This window comes from Gobio gobio, assembly GCF_949357685.1.
Source record: "Gobio gobio genome assembly, chromosome: 16".
NCBI lineage: Eukaryota > Metazoa > Chordata > Actinopteri > Cypriniformes > Gobionidae > Gobio > Gobio gobio.
In genome coordinates, this window is record NC_137109.1 from 41,188,783 (window position 1) to 41,211,612 (window position 22,830).

The window sequence follows — 22,830 nt, forward strand, 5'->3', positions numbered from 1 at the left end:
TTAAAAAAAAGTAGAGTTCATTGTCTTTGGTCATAAATGACCGACCATAGGAAATGAATGGGAAATCAGCAAAAATTCTCCAAATATTTGTGTGTACAATCTACAAATCGGCCACGATGCTGAAAAAAAGTACACAGCAGTAAAGGGGTGACACTCTAAAACATCAAGAGTGTGATATTGACACATCCATTCACACACACACGCACACTTATACACACACACACGCACGCACGCACGCACGCACGCACGCACGCACGCACGCACACACACACACACACACACACACACACACACACACACACACACACACACACACACACACTGAACCTATGAACCACATCTTGAATTTTTAAAAATCACAGCTTCATCAAAATGAGATGAAACTTGATGACTTTTCTAGCATTAGGTATGTAAACACACAAACAAAATTGAGGGCATGATTTGAGCATGCTAAGTGGTCGTAAAAAAAAAAAACTCCCACTTGTGCTCTTCGGTCAAAAATGACCACCATAGGAAATGAATGGGAAATCTAGGGAATTCTCAAGCCTCTCCATAAAGACCTCTATGGTTGCATGATTTCTTAAATAATTCCAAAAGAGGGCGCTAATCTGCCTTCAAAAAAATTATTTTGAAGGCCTAGTCTCTATTTTAACCTGAAATACTGCAATAATTAAAAAAAAAACATTAATAATACATTACAAAAACAATTTAAATGGCAAAAATAGACCATAATTATTGCATAAATATAAAAAAATACCATCAAATCATCTCAAAATAAAAAATTAAAAAGAAAAAATATTATTGAAGAAAAATAAATTGTATTTGTTTTACTGGGGTAGAGGAAGTTTAATTTTTAGGTGTCCGGTCACTTATGACCGGGAAGACAACCAATGCAACCCCTAAGCGAAGAGTACCAGAGGGTTAATCAAAATACCACAATGTGAAAATAATAATTTCACTACCTTTAGGTACTTTTAGAGGTCACCAGGGTTGGGAAAATTCAGAACTAAAGAATGGGCTTCTGTTTAATTAATGAGTTGGAATTTGAATTGGAATGACAGGAGGAGAAATTTACAATTTAAGGAAATTTAACACAGGTAGTGAGTCGTCTGTAGGCAAAAAAAGCAAAGGAAAAACGTTTCCGTTTTTAGTAAATTAACACCCTTAGAATTTAAATAGGTATTCTAAATTTAATTTTCACAATTCACAATAAAAAATTCGGCATATAATCTGATTAAATTAAAATTCTGCAAGGAACATACAGTATACATCACAAATTATATTATCTAATTTGATTACAGAACTGCCCTACAAAGGCAAAACGCAGTAACTTAATTTTTGATCGAAAATGAGTTATTGATATTTTTGGGACATCAAGACCTCCTTTATCATGTGGATGAGTATCTTGAGTCAATTCCGTTGTTTTATCGAGAAAATAGTGGGTTGTCTTAACAGTAACTTCCAAAAGCCCAGGAGAAACCAAGCCAGAACACCATAACGCCAGTTCCTGCTCTTTTCCTTTGTTTTAGAACTCTCAAATCGAGTTAGGATACTACTTGTTTAGAAGTTACTGTGTTGGCCTGGAGTTACGGTATTCTGCCGTTGTTTTACAATCCATTAAAGTTTGCAGCGTTTATATTACAGTGTAGCCTGTGTCATACATCTGTCACTGAAGCACTCCTGACACACGATACCTGAATAAAAGTGTAGGTAAAACAAATAGTTGAGAGGTTGTTTTTACTAATAGCGTTTAAGGATGATTGAGATGGCTTTTGAAATGCCATAGTCACTATATTTTATACAGGTGTTACTATAATGTTTTTGTAAATGGTGAACAGCAACCAAATATTGATAATGTGGAAGTTACCGCCATTTGCCTTGGTGTGACCTCTCACTTTTTGCAGACAATACAAAGGCAGAGTACAGTAACTTCAAAATAGGGGTCAAAAGTCAAGTTTTTTTATGTAAATCATTTTAATTACTAAAACATCTAATTGACAGATTTCCAGTGTCCTAATTAATTTGGCTGGACAACTAAAAATCTTTCGTTCCACACTCTAGCGAGTTATGGTCTTTTGCCTTTGTAGGGCAGTGTAGATGTTTTGCAAGTGATCCATTTTTTTTTAGAGGATCTTAAATGCAGTAAATGAACATACCATTTCCCCTGTATGCTGCCTTACAAAACAAAGCCAGAATGATTAATAAAGTATATTAGCAAAGTAATTAGCAAAGCTGCAAACACGTCCACTTTGGCTAACTACAAATCATCTAGCTAACAGTGCTAACAAGCCAATGGTTTCACTCGACAAGTCACTGCCAAATATTTGGGTGGCCAAAAACTCTTTAATGTAGTGAATGCAATAGAAGTGCTTCAATTACCAGGCTATTATTGCTGTAGCAGACAGAGCCCAGGCGGTTGTGAGCTAGCTTGGGCTGCTGAGGGGGGTGATTTATTGTTGCTTGCGTGTTTGAGACAGCGAGTAAGGGAGGTAATCAGCATGGAGCTGCAGTTTAATGCTGTTTCAGGGTCATGGTGCACTTTGCACTCGACTCTTGCATAAAATATGCTCTTGTTCCTCCATCACATACTGTCTCTTTGTCCTCCATAAGTGTTGTTAACGCTAAAATGTGTTGGAAGTTTCAAAGTAAAGACCATTTGCAATGATCCCACTAGTCATGGAGTGGTAACCATGGCAGTAAAGTGGTGCTTGAAAGCACTGATGGGCGTCAATCTCTTTTCAAACCCACAAAAAGTTTAGAAAGTTTGCAAGTCCCTGGACGAAGCATCTTACACACCTAACATCTTACACAACTTTGTGCAAAGAATATTCTCAAATTGTTGCATGAATACTGCCCTTGTTACCCGTGTCTACGATCCAATCACAAGAGAATGCAACTGCCCTTTTTCTTTTGAGTGACGGCATTAAATGGAAATGATCTTATTAGCAACACTCTAATGTGTTCTCAAGATCCCTGATGGTGAATTTGAATTGACTGATGGCATCAATATTTCATTTATTCAAATGTGACACCACGTCACCTTTCACATGCACTGGCACCTCTCTTATCTGTCTGTTTGCTGACATGAGCAGGTGATTCTTGCACACAAACTAATTGCACTAATAGACCAAATGAGACTGTACAGCTTGATCAATCTACCTTAATTTTAAGTTGACCGACAACTCTTAAATGTAAGACGTGTTCCGCATTGATACCAGGGTGTACAGCTAACACCAAAGACCCAATATGACTGTAACATCAAACAAGTTATGGCTCTATTATTTTAAACCGAAAGCACTTCCTAGCGGAATGATCAACACCTCATTGTATACAGTTTCCTCACTCCACCTGCGTTTGTGTTCATAGTGTTCCTGAAGTATGTAAGTGTTGCAGGGTTTTCTTTGTCCATGCCCTTTTATATACAGCACCAAAACCTCATCCGAATTGCCTAAAGGAAATGTCTGTTGACATCCCCCTCATTATGTTCACAAGCACAGACACAAACAAATTGTCACGGTTCACGGATCCGCGTGTTCATTTCTGGTTTCTGTGTTGTGTTCTGCAGCTGGTCTGATTTGATCGTCCGTGTTGCCCTAGCTACTAATTCGCTGACGAGCTGATCAGATCAGCGGCACCTGTCGCTAGTTCCTGACACCTATAACGGTCCTGCGTTTTCTGTGTTCAGTGTCAGATCGTTCTGGTATTCATGTCTCGTTGTTTCACCAGTTGCCCAGCTTTTGGTTTCTGTGTTTGCTACCTGCTGTGTTTGGACTATTGCTGCGCCAGTTTGGAGTCTTCATTTCTCTGCTCTCCAGTCCATTGCAGTTCCTTCGCTACCAAGGACTTATCCTGTGTCAAAAACATCGAACAGCTCTGCTTGCTATAGTTTTGTTTAGTTTAATAAACTGTTATTTCACTTGCATTTGGATCCTTGCCTCTGTCTTGTTCTTGACACACAATTTCTGCTCCTCTCAGAACATCAGGTAAACTGCACTTGGCAGTGTTAAAGGGGTCATGAACTGTGTTTTCCTGGGGTGCACTTATAATGTTAGAATGCTTTTTGCATCCAAAATTGTCATAATTTATAAATAAAATACCTTTTTCATTCCCTGATTTTAGCGCTCTGGCTTGAACGCTCTGTTTTAAGAGGCATGTCCGCTGTGAGACTTCAGTGTAAATGCCCACTGCTGTGATTGGCTAACGTCTTTCTGTTTGAAATAGCTAAGTATTACACTCTTTAGTGCGTTTTTTACTATTACAGCTCTCATGGTTAACTAATTGTGAAAAGTGTTGCATTACATTTAGATCTATGGCATAATATTAAAGGGTTTGTTAACCCAAAAATGAAAATTCTGTCTTTAATTACCTACCCTCATGTCGTTCGACACCTGTAAGACCTCCGTTCATCTTCAGAACACAAATTAAGATATTTTAGTTGAAATCCGATGGCTCAGAAAGGCCTCCATTGGCACAATACACTGTACAGTCTTAAGACACATAAAAGGTAGCCTACTAAAGACGTCGTTACAAAGTCCATCTCACTACAGTGGTTCTACAATAACTTTATAAAGCGACGAGAAAAGTTTTTGTGCTAAAAAAACCCTAAATAACGACTTATAGTGATGACCGATTTCAAAAAAATGCATCATGAAGCTTCGAAGCGTTATGAATCAGCGAGTCAAATCATGATTCGGATCGCATGTCAAACCGCCGAACTGCTGAAATCACGTGACTTTGGCGATTCAAACCGCTGCATTGTTTTGAAATCGGTCATCACCATATAAGACGTTATTTAGGTTTTTTTGCGCACAAAAACTATTCTTGTCGCTTTATAAAGTTATTGTAGTACCACTGTAGTGAGATGGACTTTGTAACGACATCTTTAGTACCTTTTATGGGTCTTGAGAGTGTACAGTACATTGTGCCAATGGAGGACTTTCTGAGCCATCGCATTTCAACTAAAATATCTTCATTTGTGTTCCGAAGATGAACGGAGGTCTTACAGGTGTCGAACGACATGAGGGTAAGTAATTAATGACAGAATTTTCATTTTTGGGTGAACTAACCTTTTAAGATCGTGGCATGAAAGGTTGCAGAGATGACTTGTAGCCGATCACAGACATGTTGAGCGCATGCAATCAGTGATCTCATCATTGCAACTCAGTTTCTGTACACTAACTAATGCTTTCTTCACTAACAGTGCAGATGTGATATAGTTAAGATATTCGTAGAATGAAACAGGAGTCACTGATAAACTCTCGCTGTTTTATTGATAGCTTCAGCGCGTGCTGTTTCAACGATTGCAAAGGGAGCTTTCTTTGATCGCTTTCTTTATAGAATTTAATCACTATTAAAAATAAAGATTATTTTCATCCTACTAAGAGAAACAATGCAAGATGACGTTTAGTCACTGGTTGGATTTACTGACACACAGACAAATCACATCTGCCTACCTGAATCATCACATTTCAGATCAGGCATTAGAATGAACACAGTTACTTACATGTTGCATTACTGTCGAGCCCAGGCACTGCACAATATTTTGTAATCCTCAACGGCATGTTTATTGCTTGGTAGCTCGATCTCGTTTAGCTCGATCTGTTACTTAGACTACCTATTTTATTGCATGTCATGCGTGAATCGGTGGGCGGGGCTAAACAGGCATTGATGCTGTAGGCGTTGATATTCTTCTGCACAGGTGGTGCTCGCCTCCCTTTGACATCAAAGATCCCCACTTTGAAAAAACTGTCATTTGCTGGGCCTGGTGTCAATAAAAGATTGTATTGGACTAACAAGGAAGTTTTCAATTCTGAAACTTACAGGATATTCTTATAGTATGATGACCTCTTATATGTCAAAAGCTTAAGGAAAATTTTATATCTCAGTTCATGACCCCTTTAAGACAACACATGGTTGAGAAAGAGACCCTGTGAGTGAGTCTTATTTATTTGCCAAATCTTCGTTTTTTTATATATATATCACTTGTTTGGGCAAATCTGACACAAATCTTCCAGTATAAACATGGACAAAGACCATCCTTTTTTGGCCAGTGTTAGGGAGCACTGTGCCTACACTAAATGGGACATACATGGTGTGTGTGTTTAATAATTTTATCAGCAAATACGTAAATTGTCTTAGGAGAGCTAATTTATCCATTATCCATTATTAACTGACTTTGACACAGACTGAAAAGCATTGTAGAAACCTGATCACTGAGTGGATTTGTTTAAAAGCAGATTCATCTTCACCAAGTGTACTGGTCTAATGGTTGGGTTTCCTCAAATAATCATTACAATTGTGTGCAACCTTTAAACCCACACAATAGTAATTCTGATTGGAAGATAGATAGATTAGACAGACGGACAGACAGACGGACAGACAGACAGATGGACGGACGGACGGATGGAGGATATGCAGTGAGCAGAAATGACTGCAAATTCCGGGAAGTCACATCTCGGCCATAATTGATGCCAGACACAGCGGTCTATTGCCCAGCAGGCTCAAAGTCACTGGGCAGAGGTTTGGAGCATGAGCAGCACTACAAGGGCAGGGCTCCTCAGGAGTGCATACACATGCCAAAAAAGATGCCCAAACTGCAATTTTTGAAGGATTCACTGTGACATCCCATCTGCACAAACTGTATATTTACATCAAATTATTACCAAGTCATCACTGTTGTTCAAAACAAAACGTGCGATCATCTAGACTTAAAATGCTGCATAGTCGCTTGTTATTCCTAAAAAGCTGTATTCCAATAACTCTACTGCACAAGCAACAACAGCAAGATGGAGAGGAAAGCAGCACTGTTGCTGAAAGCCTTGCCTGAGATTGGGGATTTCCTCAGCTCAAGAGAGACATCAGCAGTGCACACTCCATCTTCAGCGGCCGCTTGTCAGGATTCAAGGGTTTAGAATCAGTTCGGAAGACGTGACACATAATGTAAGCTACAAGCATGAGATGATTAGTGTTTGTTATCGCTTTTTCTTTCTAATAATACTGCTGAAAACAGTAAAACACCATGATGAATTTTCTGCTCGCCAAGCCTGGCAAGATGTTCACAAGCAAAACGTCATCACTTAAGCCAGTTTAAAAGCCAGCAGGGCACCAGAAGAACAACGTCCAAGAAAAAAAAAAAAAAAAAAATTCTAAAATTATAATATATTTACAATAATACATACATATTTCTATTTCTATATTACATTCATATTATTTGTAATTTAAACACACATTGCTATTTATTTCTAATGTAAAATATGAACAATAAGTATACAAATAAATATAATTATATTATTTAATTAATTATTACATTTGTATTTACTTAATTATTGTATAATTTAAATGATAAAATACTTCATTAGCAGCACTTTGCCCAAATGCAAGCATAGTCTAGGGATTGGCTGTGTGTAGAATGTCTGTCATCATGTTCAAGTGATTCCTCTATTGACAGCATCAAATCCAGCTATACAGTTCCCCTTCGAGGGAACTCGAACTGCGTCATCGTGATGACACTTCGGGGAACGCCCCTCGCGTAAAGCGTCTGAAGAAACTGTAGAATCAGCCCAATCCGATTGGTGTTGCGTGATGACGTAGTATGTGACGGCATACCCGGAAGATACAAAGAGACGTCTGAACGTAACAGAGATAGCTTTTTTGCTCTTCAGCGTTAGCGCTCTGTGTTACCAGTCTGAGAGTATTTGGTGTTGTTATCTACCAACGTTGTTTTCACAAGCATACAGGGCTCGCGAATTCCTTGGCCGGTCCCGTGCTGTTGAGGCAGCACGGTTGATCTATCATGGACTCGCAGATGGGTCTGTCAGGGGAACTTGAGAGTGCTTATGCATCTTCTCCTTCCCGGTGACAGCTCCATTGTTCTCCTTCCCCGCGTGGAAGCCCGTGCTGCGACTTCTTCCCCCAGGGTGGAGGACCCGATGCGTGAGCTGTCTGATTCTGAGGAATTAGATGGGCTCCGTATCGAGGCTCGCCTTTCCTAATGCAGATTCAACCTCGAGTTGCCGAGGCGGCGCGCAGGTTTGGGTCTGTTATTAGAGTGATACAACGTGACACGGTGAGAAGGGATACTGTGGGTGCGAGGCATGCAGTCAGCTCCTGAGGGGGCGGGCTGTTTTCATTCAGAAATATCTCGACGCGTACTGCCGTGTGCCTTCGGGTGTTTCAGCCTCGCGCCCGTTTGGCTTTTTTCTCGAGGGATGAAAGCCAGTTGTATTATAACGGCTTGAACCGCGTTGCTGAGGCAACGTGTGGTTTACGAGCCGTATATAATACAATTAAGCAGTATTGTCTGATAATTGTGGCTGCGTTTTATTCTGAGGAATTAAATGAAATATGATCTGACTTTGAGGAGTTAGATATTCAGCCTATTATTCAGACCATGTTCACCGTATTTGTGAAATGTGATACTGTTTGGCTTTCTTCTCGAGGGAGGAAGGCCAATTGTATTATAACTGCTTGAGCCGCGTTGCTGAGGCAACGTGTGATTTTCGAGCCGTATATAATATAATCGAACAGTATTCGCTTTCACCTTACTATGGCGAGGAATTAAATTAAAATATTATCTGACTATAGGAGTTAGATGTATTTTTTACTCAGCCTATCATTCAGACCAGGTTGCACGGTTGGGTGATTATGATGACATTTAATTCTGAGGAATTGAGTGTCATGTTATCTGACTTTGTTAAGTTAGATACTTAATCAGTCTGTCGCCCAAGCGTGTTTGACTTGTCTGGATATCCATCTAAGATTGGAGGTTGCGGCCCTGTCGAGCTGCTCCCTTAGATGAGGCCCCTGCTGGCCGGCCCCCTCTCCCGGGTAGGAGCGATCGAGGTCGCCTCCCCTGAGGAGCTTTTGGGAATCGATGTTGTGCTCCCGCCGTCTAGTACGTTTCGGGCCACATCGTTTCTCAGCGCACGCGCGCTGCACCAGCCGCCTCTAGCAAGACCTGCGGCGGTCCAGCAAACGCGTACGCACACCGAAAATCTTACTCGATTTCGCCCTGCCGGTTAGCCGCTTCAGGGGGTCGGGGAGGAGGCTCGGTTGACACCTGAGGCCGGCCTCGAGAGGCTGGTTCCCTTAGCAGATTATCTCGCCGCATGGTTATGCCTCCGAATATATCTGCATGGGCCCTGCGTACTGTAGAACGGGATACAGGCCGCAGTTCAGTTCCCTCCCCCGAAGTCTAACGGGGTGGTCTGGATTGTGGTCGGCCCAGAGCAGGTGCGGGTAATGGAACAGGAAGTACACTCCCTGTCGGTTAAGGAGGCTTTGAACGTATTCCTCTGCCAGTCAGGGAGTCCGGGTCCTACAGCCGGTACTTCATAGTTCCTAAGAAGGATGGCCAGTTGCGTCCAACTTTAGATCGGAGGTACTTGGATCGTTCTCCGAGGAGATTCAGATTCAAGATGCTTGAGTGTCGTGGTTCAGATCCAGTCTGAGGACTGGTCTGTCACGGTGGATCTAAAGAGGACACATACTTCCATGTTCCATCCTTCTGTGTCACAGGGGATTCCTGAGGTTCGCTTTCGGGGGCGAAGCGAATCATTATCAGGTTCCTCCATTCGGGCATCACTGTACAGCAGTTTAGGACTGCTGGGACTTGCGGCAGCTGCGTCCAACAGAATTTCTCTTGGCCTGCTGCACGAGACCCCTACAGTGGTGGCTGGGAACCAGGGAGGTTTTCCTTGAGGGGAAGACCATTCTGTATGATCAGGGTAATGCGCAGATGCCTTCGTTCCCTCGTCATATGGAAGAGACCTTGGTTCCTGTCCCGGGGGCCAGTGCTGGGAGCATCATGTTGCCGGGAAACCGTTTCAACAGACGCATCCCTCACTGGTTGGGACACGGTCATGGAAGGCCGCTTTTTCAGAGGTCTGTGGGAGACCCGGCATTCTTCCTGGCACATCTACTGCCTGGAAATGCTGGCGGTCTACGAAGCTCTGAGGAGCTTCCTCCCGGACCTCTGCGGCCACCATGTCCTGATGCGGATGTGAACCAGGGGGCTTTCCTTGAGGGGAAATTCATTCTGTATGATCAGGGTAACGCGCAGATGCCTTCGTTCCCTCGTCATATGGAAGAGACCTGGGTTCCTGTCCCGGGGGCCAGTGCTGGGAGCATCATGTTGCCGGGAAACCGTTTCAACAGACGCATCCCTCACTGGTTGGGACACGGTCATGGAAGGCCGCTTTTTCAGAGGTCTGTGGGAGACCCGCCATTCTTCCTGGCACATCAACTGCCTGGGAATGTTGGCGGTCTACTAAGCTCTGAGGAGCTTCCTCCCAGACCTCCGCGGCCACCATGTCCTGATGCGTAAGTGAACCAGGGGGCTTTCCTTGAGGGGAAATTCATTCTGTATGATCAGGGTAACGCGCAGATGCCTTCGTTCCCTTGTCATATGGAAGAGACCTTGGTTCCTGTCCCGGGGGCCGGTGCTGGGAGCATCATGTTGTCGGGAAACCGTTTCAACAGACGCATCCCTCACTGGTTGGGACACGGTCATGGAAGGCCGCTTTTTCAGAGGTCTGTGGGAGACCCGGCATTTTCCTGGCACATCAACTGCCTGGAAATGCTGGTGGTCTACAAAGCTCTGAGGAGCTTTCTCCCGGACCTCCGCGGCCACCATGTCCTGATACGATCCGACAGCATGTCGGCAGTATCGTATCTAAACCACCAGGGGGGCCTGAGGTCGCGCCCTCTTTGCAGACTGGCGCATCAGGTTCTCCTGTGGTCCCAGGGGAGGTTGTCATCCCTCAGGGCGATGTACATCCCTGGGGACCAAAACTAGGGAGCAGACATCCTGTCGAGGCAGGGGCTGAGGCTCGGGGAATGGCGACTCCACCCCGAGGTGGTGGAGGCTATGTGCGAGCGGTTGGGCCCGGTGGAAGTGGATCTATTCGCGTCTCAAGAGACGTCCCACTGCACGCTGTGGTTCTCCCTCACTCATCCGGCCCTGCTGGGGCTGGATGCCATGGCACAGATGTGGCCGAGGCTACGTCTGTATGCTTTTCCCCCGATCACTCTGCTCCCGGGAGTACTGGAGCGTGTCCGCCGGGAGGGCATCAGCCTTCTCTTAGTAGCACCCCGGTGGCCCACTTTAGTATGGTTCTCCGACATCATCTACCTGCGGGACGGTCCCCCATGGCAGGTCTCTCTGAGGAGGGACCTGCTATCTCAGGCCGAGGGCACGATTTAAGCCTACCCCCGGCCAGAGGTGTGGGGTCTCTGGGTCTGGCCCTTGAGGGGGCCCAGTACCTAGTAGAGGGCCTGTCGGCGGGTGTCGTAGAGACCCTACTCAGCTCCAGAGCTCCTTCCAGCAGGAGGTTGTACAGCCTGAAGTGGAATATTTTCCACTTGGCGTAGAGAGCGGGAGGTGAACCCAGTTATCTGCCTGATGGCTTCAGTGCTGGAGTTCCGTCAAGACCGCTTCTCCGCCGGTCTTTACCCGTCCACACTTAAGGCGTATGTGGCTGCCATTTGGGCTTTCCACGCACCTCTAAGGGATGGGCCGTTGGGAAGGCACTATCTGGTTGTACGATTCCTCCGTGGGGCTCGGAGGATGAGGCCTGCGGCTCATTCCAGGGTCCCAACCTGGGACCTGGCGGTGGTGCTCGAGGGTTTGGCTGAGGCCCCCTTTGAGCCGCCGGAGTCGGCTGAGGCGAGAATACTGACCTTCAAGGTGGCTTTTTTCCTTGCCATCACTTCTCTGAGGAGAGTGGGGGACCTCCAGGCCTTGGCTATCACGCCGACTTGCCTGGAGTTTGCCCCTGGCATGGTAAAGGCCATCTTGCATCCCAGTCAGGGCTACGTGCCCAAGGTGCCATCTATTGTGGCACGGTCAGTGGTTCTCCAGGCTTTTCATCCTCCTCCTCACGTGACGGCGGAAGAGAGCAGACTTCACCTCCTCTGCCCCGTGCGGGCATTGAGGATTTACTTGGAGAAGTCTGCTCAGTGGAGAAAGTCAGACCAGCTGTTGGTGTGTTTTGGTTCACCCAAGAAAGGGCTGCCTGCGTCAAAGCAGACGATCAGTAACTGGATTGTCCAGGCTATAACCCGAGACGTTTTCCACTATTCCCTTAAGAAGCAATAGCTTTCTAGGCTACAGACACAGTACAACAAGCTAAGTTATTATCATGTCAAAGTTTGGCTTCTTTCCCTCACACAGACATCCTAAGATGGGAATTATGTCATTCGTATAGAGTATAGAGTACCGCACCGAACAGAGTTTCAGTCTGTGCTTTTTTCTTTTATTCTCTTCAGAGGCCCACTAAGTAATAGTGACAGTTATTATGGCTGGCTGTTATGTTTCATTACTATCAGTTAAGCTGCCAAAAACACTTAAAGCAGACAGCCGTCTCTCTTTTCTCTTCATAACACTGATATAGCGAGGTGAGGTGTCTATTATGCCCCATTACTCTCTTCTGGCAGCAGAAAACTTCAGTGTGTCTGTGTTTTTGCAAAGCTGCAATGGCGAACACACAAAAACTTCCAAAGAAAACATAACACTGGGTACTTTGCCTGGTAAAGGTGGTCTGAGCAAATTGTACTGACTGGCTTTGATTACATTTTAAAGTGTACATTTTACACATTTGTGACCCGTCACGGAAACCAGAGACACAAGTCGGCAGCACAACTTTCGAGCAAAATGAGAAAGAAGCTGTTTTTTTTTTTTTCAAAATTAGTGATTTTCGCTTTTTTTCAGAATCTGTTAGTTGAGATCACGAAGAAGCCTCTCCGTGTTTGATATAGCAGTATTGGTATATTTAAAAGCGTACATTTTGAGGTTGAAATCGGCTTGTTTTTCGGAGATTCTAGCATGCAGTAGAGGCGTGTCTACGTAAGCCGGCTTTTGTTTCTTTTGTTATTGCCCCCGCCCTCCAAGGGAAGAGTGGCTAACTATTATGCAGCTCTGGCCGGCTCTAGTGTCAGACGAGTTGGACTGTAAGATATCAGAGGCTATATCGATAGTAACATTTGATGGGGATAAAGACAGAGAAATGGGGAAAATCCGTAACTTTGACTGTAAATGCTACACGAGGAGAAAAGAGAACACTCTGCATGGGAGACAGTCCTGTAGCCAGAAGCTTTCTCCAGACATTATGTACAAACATACGGCTGGATTCTTTAGCTTTAGTGGCAGGACATGCAAATTATTGGACATTTAGAGGCAAACAGACGCGCAGTGCAAACTTCGGAGATGATTACATACACAAAGAAGACCCCGACAAAGAGAAAGTGTCCCCGAACGACTTATTTCATCGGAGGCAACGAGATCTGCAAGAATACTTTTCTGTTTATTATAGGGTGAGTTTCTATAAACATCAAAGTTTGTCGTTTTGTGTTCATTCTAAGAACACGTACAGGTTATCTCATGTTTAGTCCTTGTTTAGACCTTCCCATACCTACCTATTGTTATTAGCTAGCTCAGGACTGTCGTTTAGTCAAAAATTAAAAATATAAAGTAAAAACTCTAGATGGTGCAGGCTAATAGGTCCTGAACTCCACAGGTTTGCAATCACATAATTCTCTATAGGGCACAGCTGATAGGTTCAGTAGCCAATGAGCTCGCATGCTCAACATTAGCAGTGAAGTGCACTTTCAGAAACCCTCCACCTTCCCCAGCTCCACCTGTCCACAAAGACCAAATATATCAATCAACATTGTCATACCCATTACCATGCCAAACACTTAGAGAGTTGTCATGACAGAACTATTTTTTCCATATGAATTTAATCACGACTGATATTTCAGATTCTGCAGAGGGGAAGATTATTAGTGAATAAGGTCTGAAATGCCAGTATACTCCTTACACAAGCTTATACTGTATACTGTAATCCACAAGTCTTTGTCTACAAATATATCCACACAGACAAAAATCCACAGAATCACGACACGAGTGGAGCAAGGTACTTGGCTAGAGTTGATTTTGTGGCAATCAGTACATACCCACAATAAACTGATAAAACATGAAGTTTGTGTCCTTGTTCTGTCTTTGCTGTATGAAACTGAAAAAGCAAACACACTCAGCTGCAAAGAAAAAAAGTTCTGTCTGACTAACAATGATGCTAGTCATAAAAGCAGCACAAGGTTTAGAATAAAAAGAAATTCTGTGAACTCTGTGACTACTGATGAAGTAACGTGTTTTTTAAAGGTTTATCAAGAACACACTTGTTGTGTTCAAGTGTTGTAAGCTTCTATAAGCAGTTTTAATATTTTATGTTTTATATTTTAAATGTCCCTGGCAACCCACCAAATATATTATAAAATCAAGTCTGTCCCTGTGGCAGTCCTATTATTAATATTTTTTTTCTCCAAAAAAATTGTTTTTTATCCATACGGAAGCTCCAACGAGGACATAAAGTTAGCTTAAACATAATAGATTAAATTAAGTAATACATTATTACAGAATTAAATGTTCGGCTCAATAACTGTAATAGATAAGACTGATTTCAGACTTCTTATTTTAACTCTAGATAAGATCTACTCAACATGAAACATTTTGGCTCAATAAGATTTTATTTTATGAGCAATTTACATTAAATTGCTATCAAAGAATCCATAAAAGTATTAACCACAGTTTCCACAAAAATATTAAGTGGCACAACTATTTTCAACATTGATAATAATAGGTTACATAATGTAACCTGAGGCAAAATGTTTATGAGCACCAAATCAGCATTTTAGAATAATTTCTGAAGGATCATGTGACACTGAAGACTAGAGTAATGTTGCTGAAAATTCAGCCATCACGTTTTGAAGTATATTAAAATAGAAAACAGTTATTTTAATCGTATTTTAGAGCAAAAAAATGCAGTCTTGATGAGCATAAGATACTTATTTTGAACAATAGTGTATATACCTAAAATCGTGAAAATTCCATGTAATTTAATTATTACTTCATGGAAAGGTGCACAATAATGAAACCTAAAGAATGTCAATACGGCGAGGAGCTCAGACTAGTGGAAATAAATCATGTCCATCGCATGGTGTAAAATTGATTTGGGTACTGCAGTCGCGAGTACAAGTGGGCGGCTATATTAGGTAGTCCTACGGTTTCCCAGCACACAATTACTCTGTAAGTCAGTGGAGGTGCCGGTTCATTGCCTTAACAATTTGGTGTGTGGCCACCCTGGACTGCTTTTATTTCGCTTTACTCCCTATGGATTAACGTAATGGTACAAAGACACATAATCCATTGGAGAGAGCAGGGGAAGGCTGCGCACATGTGCAGATGGAAGATCACTACATACAGTACATGTTTTCTTGGAAATCTGCTTTAGAATAAATGTAGTGCAAATACAAAATTGAACTGAAATGTTTCCACATTCTTTTTATTCTTCACACAATGTCTTGCACTACTTGATTAGCACGCTTTCCCACGGGTCAGCAGGCCCACAGGCTATTTTGTGTGGTGAAACCAGGAAAAAAGAAGAGGAAAAAAATCAGACAAGTGTTCATTCAATTAGCCATGCCTCAAGGACAGTAAAATCAGCTCCTTCAAATTACAGGAGATCATCTTTTTAATGAGGCTTATACACATTTGCCCACTCTTCTAAGTGAAAGCTACGTATACGGTGAATAAAAACAGTAGTATATGAATACGCACATCACCTTTGTAAATTTTTCTCTCTTGCACACTCTTCGCTGCACTGTAGAATCGTTAACCAGTTTGACCGCTTGTCTGAGATCAGGGTTGATATTGAGCAGCATACCGTATGAAATAATCAACAGCCCAGAGGAAAAGCAGGTCTCTGAAGCTCAGAGAGAATGAATCGAGCAGACACTTTGTACATATCGCATGTTCTACAAGAGCCATTGTGTGATTAGAAAAAACACATGGTTAGCTTTAAAATAAATAATTTTGTCATCATTTACTCACCTTGTTGTTCCAAAACTATGACATTCTGTCTTCTGTGGAACACAAAAGTGGAAACTTTTTTTCAATGCTTAAAATGAAAGGAAAGAAAGGGTTTAGAATAACACAGGGTAAGTAAATAATGGCAGAAATATTTTTTTTTAGTCAACAAGCCCTAGAATAGCCTACAAACATTTAATGTACACAAATGCAGGTAAGATCATCTGGTAGTCCTGTTTGATCTCTGATGCTGCAATGATTTTGTGATTATATTGCTTTCCCTAATGAGCACAAATGTTTGTGTCAAAACTCTAATTAGACCATCAACAGTACTCTCTGCAGAAATCAATCAGTCTTGTTCTTTAAAGAGCCTCTTTTCTTTATTCAAACACTTAAAAGAGTGCAAAACATATCAAGAAGACAAAACTATCAAAAGGATGATATATTATTGCCAGAGAAAACAGTAGCAAATATTAAAGGGATAGTTCACTGAAAGAAATCGTCATTATTTACTCATCCTCATGTTCTTCCAAAACTGGTTGGTTTCGAAAATTCTTCAAAATACCTTCTTTAGTGTTCCAAAGAAGAAAGAAAGAAAGAAAGTTTTTGCTTTGCTGTTAAATGCCAAGGTTCTAAAGCTCACCGCTTTATGGAATACTTGAATTTGATTAGTTGATCGCTGCATTCTATGACCAAATTGTTTGTTGGTTCCAAGCAACTTATTTCCTACATAGCTGTGCCAGTTTCATGTATGTTATATCATTCCAAAGTCTCTTTCTTCTCACGACATTTTAAATCAATGTCATGTCCATTCTTTCATTTATTTGCTAAGTATTATGAGCTAATCTGCCATTATTGATAAATAAACTTCAACATCTGTCAGTATTTATTTAAATCTGTTTATGAATTAGTTAATAAGAAAAATCACCATCACTTATAGTCAAAATTGATTCTCCCTCCTGCTCTGCAAAGTGTTCACATTTGTACCCTCTTCAACCAGACCTGCTTAACGTGATTGTTCCCATATTGTTATTCTAATTATAAATTATACTCAATTACAAGTAAATGAATGAAAAATGCTTGCATATGAGTATAAGTTGCAGGGCACTTATAGTAGATTGATGGGTGGACATGAATGTGCTAAATTTGTCCAAATTGAAGAGCGACACGCCAGACGCCCCATGAATCAAAGCCAGTAGAATATTATTGGGCATTTTGGCTGCCAGCTACACATTCAAAGCCATTTATATGCTTTTCATGAGCTACTATCAACATCAAACCCTTCTTCTCTGCCAAATAAACATATCGCTCAAGCTCAAAACTAACATGCTTCATCATCAGACCAAGTAAACCATCTGGAACTGAGTACTCTGAACCACCCTACTTCAATAAATCATCAAAAAAAAATTATCTCCAATAAAATTATACAGTGTCAGGAGATTATAAACATTACACCCGCTTTAAAAAAAACACTGGTTACCAGGGTTCAAAGAGGTTTTGCACAAGTAAGTGGTGCAGTTTTGACACTCATAATCAAGACTTTGCAGTAGCATCATTGAAACGTATGATCCAGACCTCCTGCTTCAAAATGATCTCTCCTCAAATGCCTCCGGGGAGCGCTGTGAATGCTAATCACAACACATTAATGAATTCTAATAGGCCAGAGGTGTCATTTGGGCATTCAATTACCCCCGGAGTCTCTCTAATTAAGGGCATGTGAACATCTATTAAAATAGCCATGTTCCCAGCAACTCTGGAGTGGATCTTTAATGAAAAACATGACATATGTGTCACATAATAAAAGGCAGAGGTGCGGACAGCTAAAGAAGTCTCAAACCAAAACACGTCAAAACATATTTACGATCAAATCAGCCCTTGTTTTAAATCAGACTGGTGGGAAAAATCATCCACAATAAATAACACCATGGCTAATTCTGAACAGTTGCTAATTATTACCCAATTTGCCTGCAACGGCCATGGTCACTTTGTCAACCATTTCCCAATGAAAACCAAAAAATTTTCCAGGCCATTTGTTTTGTTACACGCAATCACTTCCCATTCATTTGTTTAAAAAAGAACCAAATGTGCAGTGATAACAAGCAGATGTTTCAATGAATGATCATTAAAAGGTAAACATCTTTAAATGATCTAAATACTAAATAAATTATCAATATAATTTTTATTTTTCCATTATAAAAGACAAAACACATACAATGAAATATTTCTACAATAAAACAAGAACATTAAAGGAATAGTTTGACAATTAAAATTTTGTCATCATTTACTTACCCTCACGTTTTTCCAAACCTGTATGAATTTCAAAGAATATGGGTAACCAAACAGTTTATGGGCCCCATTGACTTTCATTTTTCCCACATACTATGGAAGTCAACGGGGCTCATCAACTGTTTGGTTCCCATTCAGTCAGTCACGTTGTTAGACTGACGTAATGGGGTCTTGCCTCGGAGCCCAATCACCTTGAAGTGGTTACTAAACGAGCCAATGAACATTGCCCAGTGAGATTTGCATGCAGAGTCACACCCACCCGGACATATGGGTATAAATATGACCGGCATTATTCAGTTCATTTTTATTTTGCTTCGGAGCTGAGCGGTTGTAACAATGATCGCTCATTCCAATCACCCTTCTAAGAGAAGAAAACATTTAATTCAGAAAGAACAAACAGCTATTTTAATTTCTTTAAAAAAAGTAACTCGTCGTGGGATCTCTCTGCTGGTGTGAGGGCGCATCTAGCTGTGTTTCCCATCCTGCTTGTTGCGTTCTTTTAAAAGACGTCTTTCCGTCTGTGTGTTTCTGGATGCGGTCATTTCCTGACTTTATCTGGAGCGTGCAATTGCGGTGCACTTGTGCAAATTGCCGTCACCTGGCCACCTTCACCCAGCAGTTCTCGGCACTCCAGAAGCATCCTGCCACCAAGGGCATCCCCCTGCAGCTGCACAGGCTCCGGGGGGCCCCCGGAGTTATCCCACCCACAGCCCGTCCAGAGCGCAGAGTGGAGAATCTTCAGTTTCGTTTGTGTCTGTTCCTCCACTTTCTCAATAAAATAGCAGTTTCCTCAACCTCTAGGCCATACTGGGTCTGTGCTGGCAGTGAGCGAAGCTAAGCTTCCTCACTCTCAGCCACCCCCCACAAGTGGGGAGTTTGTGTTTCGAGAACACGCTGGTTCCTCACGCCTCCCTAACCCATGGAGCAGGTTAAGTGCACTACACTCACTGCCTCTACTTTGGGATGCTGTGCTTCCTGGGTTAGGTCCCAGTGCTCCTTGCTCCTTCGTAGCGTCCCTCTCCATTGGACTAGGCACGCTATCCCAGTGTTAACAACACTGGTCGTGGCTGAAAAACAATGGGAATTGAGGTCCGAAGCACTCGTGAAATGTCACGATAAAGGAACAGCAGCTACGAACGTCCCCAGAGTAAGTCTTGTCCCTTCCATCCCTTTTGGTATGGAGGATTACCATCCTCAGGCTTACATGGGCTGGGTAGGTTACGACTGTGTAGGGCAGTGCCAAAAGAGCACGCTACATCTTGCTAGCATCTGCGTCTCCGACACTCATAACACAGTTCAGTGGCTATGGCACTTTCCATAGGGACTCCATTACGTCAGTCCGACGTAACGTTGAATGTGACTGACTGAATGGGAACATCTAGGTTACTAATGTAACCCCTGTTCCCTAAAGGAAGGAAGGAACGGAGATGTTACGTCCAACCTGCCACAGCTCTGAACCACCGCTAAATGGACATATTCTGTCTCGGCTTCTCAGCAAAACATGAATAAAATGAGTAATGCCGGACATATTTATACCTGTATGTCCGGGTGGCTGTGACTCGGCATGCAAATTTCACTGGCGAATGTTCATTGATTTGTTTAGTTACAACTTAGAGGTGATTGGGCTCCCAGGTGAGACCCCATTATGTCAGTCCGATGTAATGTTACCCATATTCTTCAAAATATCTTTTGTATTTAGCAGAAAAAGAATTTCATACAGGTTTGGAGTAAATGACTAAATGATGACATAATTTAAATTTTTTGGGTGAACTATCACTTTAATAGTATTATGGCTACAAAATTGTTACTACACATGAGTGTAATTAACCCTGGAACAAAAATCCTCCAAATTTCTGTTTTGTATCCATTTTTTACGCAACCACATGCAATATAGGGCGATAATTCCTTATCACTCTTAGCCCCCTAGAGTCGGCCGGCGCGCTTGACTCTATTTTTCTTATCAGTGCCAAAGAGACTCAAATAACTCGTTTTTTATCATTCAGACAAGTTTTATACAACATTATAATCTGTTAAGTTTCTATTTTTTGTGTACAGTCACAAAAAAAACCAAATTGTGCTTTTTGCAAAATAAAGAAAACAAATATGATGCGTGATCTGCAGCCTCTTTGTCAAAGACGTTCATTCAGATAGTCTTCAGGAAAGGAACTCTAGCTTAGTGAATACTTGTCTCACAAACATGAGATATATGTCTAAAGAAATGTTAAAATGTCAGATTTAAAATAATGTAAACCAAATCGAAAACAAATATTCTGTGTTTATGTAATCTGTTTGAAAACAGAGAGATGTCAGTCGTTTTGCGCACGTTCTTTAGAGATTCAAATATTACAAGATCCATGCGTCAACGCCCACACATCAACTCAAATAAATGCATCAAGTGTAGCGCTATACTTCTGCTACATCGTTTTGAGACTGGATAATCAGGAATAATCCTGGAATAATTTACCTCATGAAAAGCTGTTCATTTCTAAGAGCAACGGATTCAGCCGCTGATTGTAAGGTAGGCTTAGTTTATTCTGTTAGCACCTGTGAATATTAAATGCAAAAAGACAGTTTAAATATGAATCCTGCTGCAACATAAAATGCAAGACTGTTTAGACAAGATTTATCTGGCCTGTTTTGGACAGATTATGAAGTGTTTATTGATTGTGAAAAATGAACAGCACAAATAATAAAGGATGCATCATTTGATGCGCAATATATCAGAAGACATGGAGTTTGTCAGAAATGATTTTGACTTCATTAAGTTTTGTTTTGTAGAAAGGCTTTCTTTAAAGTTAATTTCATTTTGTATTTTAATCAACGTTTTTAATAATTTTCCTTCTTTTTTAATAAGAATCAAATATAACAGACAATAGCCTCAGCGCTGTGTGATCATGCATTGCATGCATGTCTCATAAATGAACCGAAACTCAAAATGATATTTGAGTATTGTGAGTATCTGATCGTTTACAAAATCAAATGATTCAGAAAAATGTTGCCATTGAAATGACTGGGAAAAGTGTCCCAATCAACCTGAATTCACCCTATACTATTTGAAATCATAATTGCATTGCATTATGTTGTTTTAAATCCCAAATATTTTACTTATAACATTCATCATTACCAATTATTCATTTATTTGTATTTACTGAATACTGAATTGGGTTCAGTGTCACAATATTACAGTTTTTTTTAGCATGAGACTTCTTTAAAAAACATTACAAATAGTACACAAGACAAAATGCTCTTCTTAGTATTTTTGTCCTGATTCTAGTCTAAATATCTAAAAATTCTTAAATCAAGATGCATTTACTAGATAAGTAAAATGACATAAGATATGTTTTCTTGTTTTGTTGAAAAGAAAATCAAAAAGAAAGTGAGTTTTTGCTTAAAACAAGCAAAATTATATGCCAATGGGGTAAGAAAATAATCTTGTTTCTGATTGAAATCTGGTTTCTTGTTTCTGTTCCAAACAGAAATAAAATTATTTTTCTTACCCCATTGGCAGACAATTTAGCTTGTTTTAAGCCAAAACTCACTTTCTTTTTGATTTTCTTTTCAACAAAACAAGAAAACATATCTTATGTCATTTTACTTATCTAGTTTTTCCCCCAGAAAATTGTACTTATCTAGTAAATGAATCTTGATTTAAGAATTTTTAGATATTTGGACTGGAAACAGGAAAAAATACTAAATAATAAGAGCATTTTTTGCAGTGTAGTCAAATCTTTTGATCATATAAAATATAATAGGCCTTTGTAGTGTGCCTTTGTTGACTACATTCTAAATAAACTACAACAAAATATATTTCAATTCTCACATCAGTTTGAAGCAAAAACTCTAGGCAACAACACACTTTAGTCAAAACTCTTGTGGACACATATCTATTGTGTGTTTTGAGAACTTAATAAAAAAAAAATCAAAAACCATGCATAAACATAATTGCTCATGTTGCTCAGATATTATGGCAGCCCAGTTTGTGCTGAATACAGTGTAATGCCCCTTTTGCCATTAATGTGTTTATAAGCAACTGAAAAAAAAAACAGAAATGTCAGAGCATGTCAAAACTTCTAAAGGGCCCCAAAACAGCTCAGACTCCAGAGGGTTAAAGGAACTAGCAGACCATTAATGAAGACAATTTAAGATATTATTTTGGCAGACAAACTACACACTGTGCTATTTTTTTAGCAGTTTAGCAGTTTAGCAGTGCTAGTTTTAATAGTCCCTATTATGTAATTTTACATACATATCATTACATTTCCTTATCACATTATGTTTTATATAATTAATGAACCAAATTAACATTTTAATAAATCGATAGGTTTAGTGTTATATGTGCGTTCATGTGCTTACCGACATTGGAATCACCCGTTTTTTAATGTGTATCCCAGATGCTCAGGCGGATACACACCCTGCTATTTCCCATACTGCCCCCCTCCCAGTAATGATAGTGGTGTGGCACTGAGAGTGATGGCTCAATAACAGACCTACAGAGAACGGCACTCTGAGGTGAATCACTCTCACATGAAACAGTCTCAAGAATTATCTCAAGCATCTGACAGCACATGGCTCCTGAGCAACAGTTATTTTGAGTGCAGTCAGTGGAGGTTATTCTGGTTTATATGGTGATAAACCGGCCAAAAATATCCTTTGTTGTAGCTTAAACCGTGAGGATGTGAAAA

At 41.0% G+C, this 22,830-nt stretch overlaps 1 protein-coding gene across 4 annotated transcripts in view; it reads right to left on the bottom strand.

The window, feature by feature from the left end:
* Positions 1-22,830, bottom strand: part of LOC307139562 (A disintegrin and metalloproteinase with thrombospondin motifs 2) — a 204,607-nt gene that overhangs the window by 72,794 nt on the left and 108,983 nt on the right. The window lies entirely within an intron of this gene.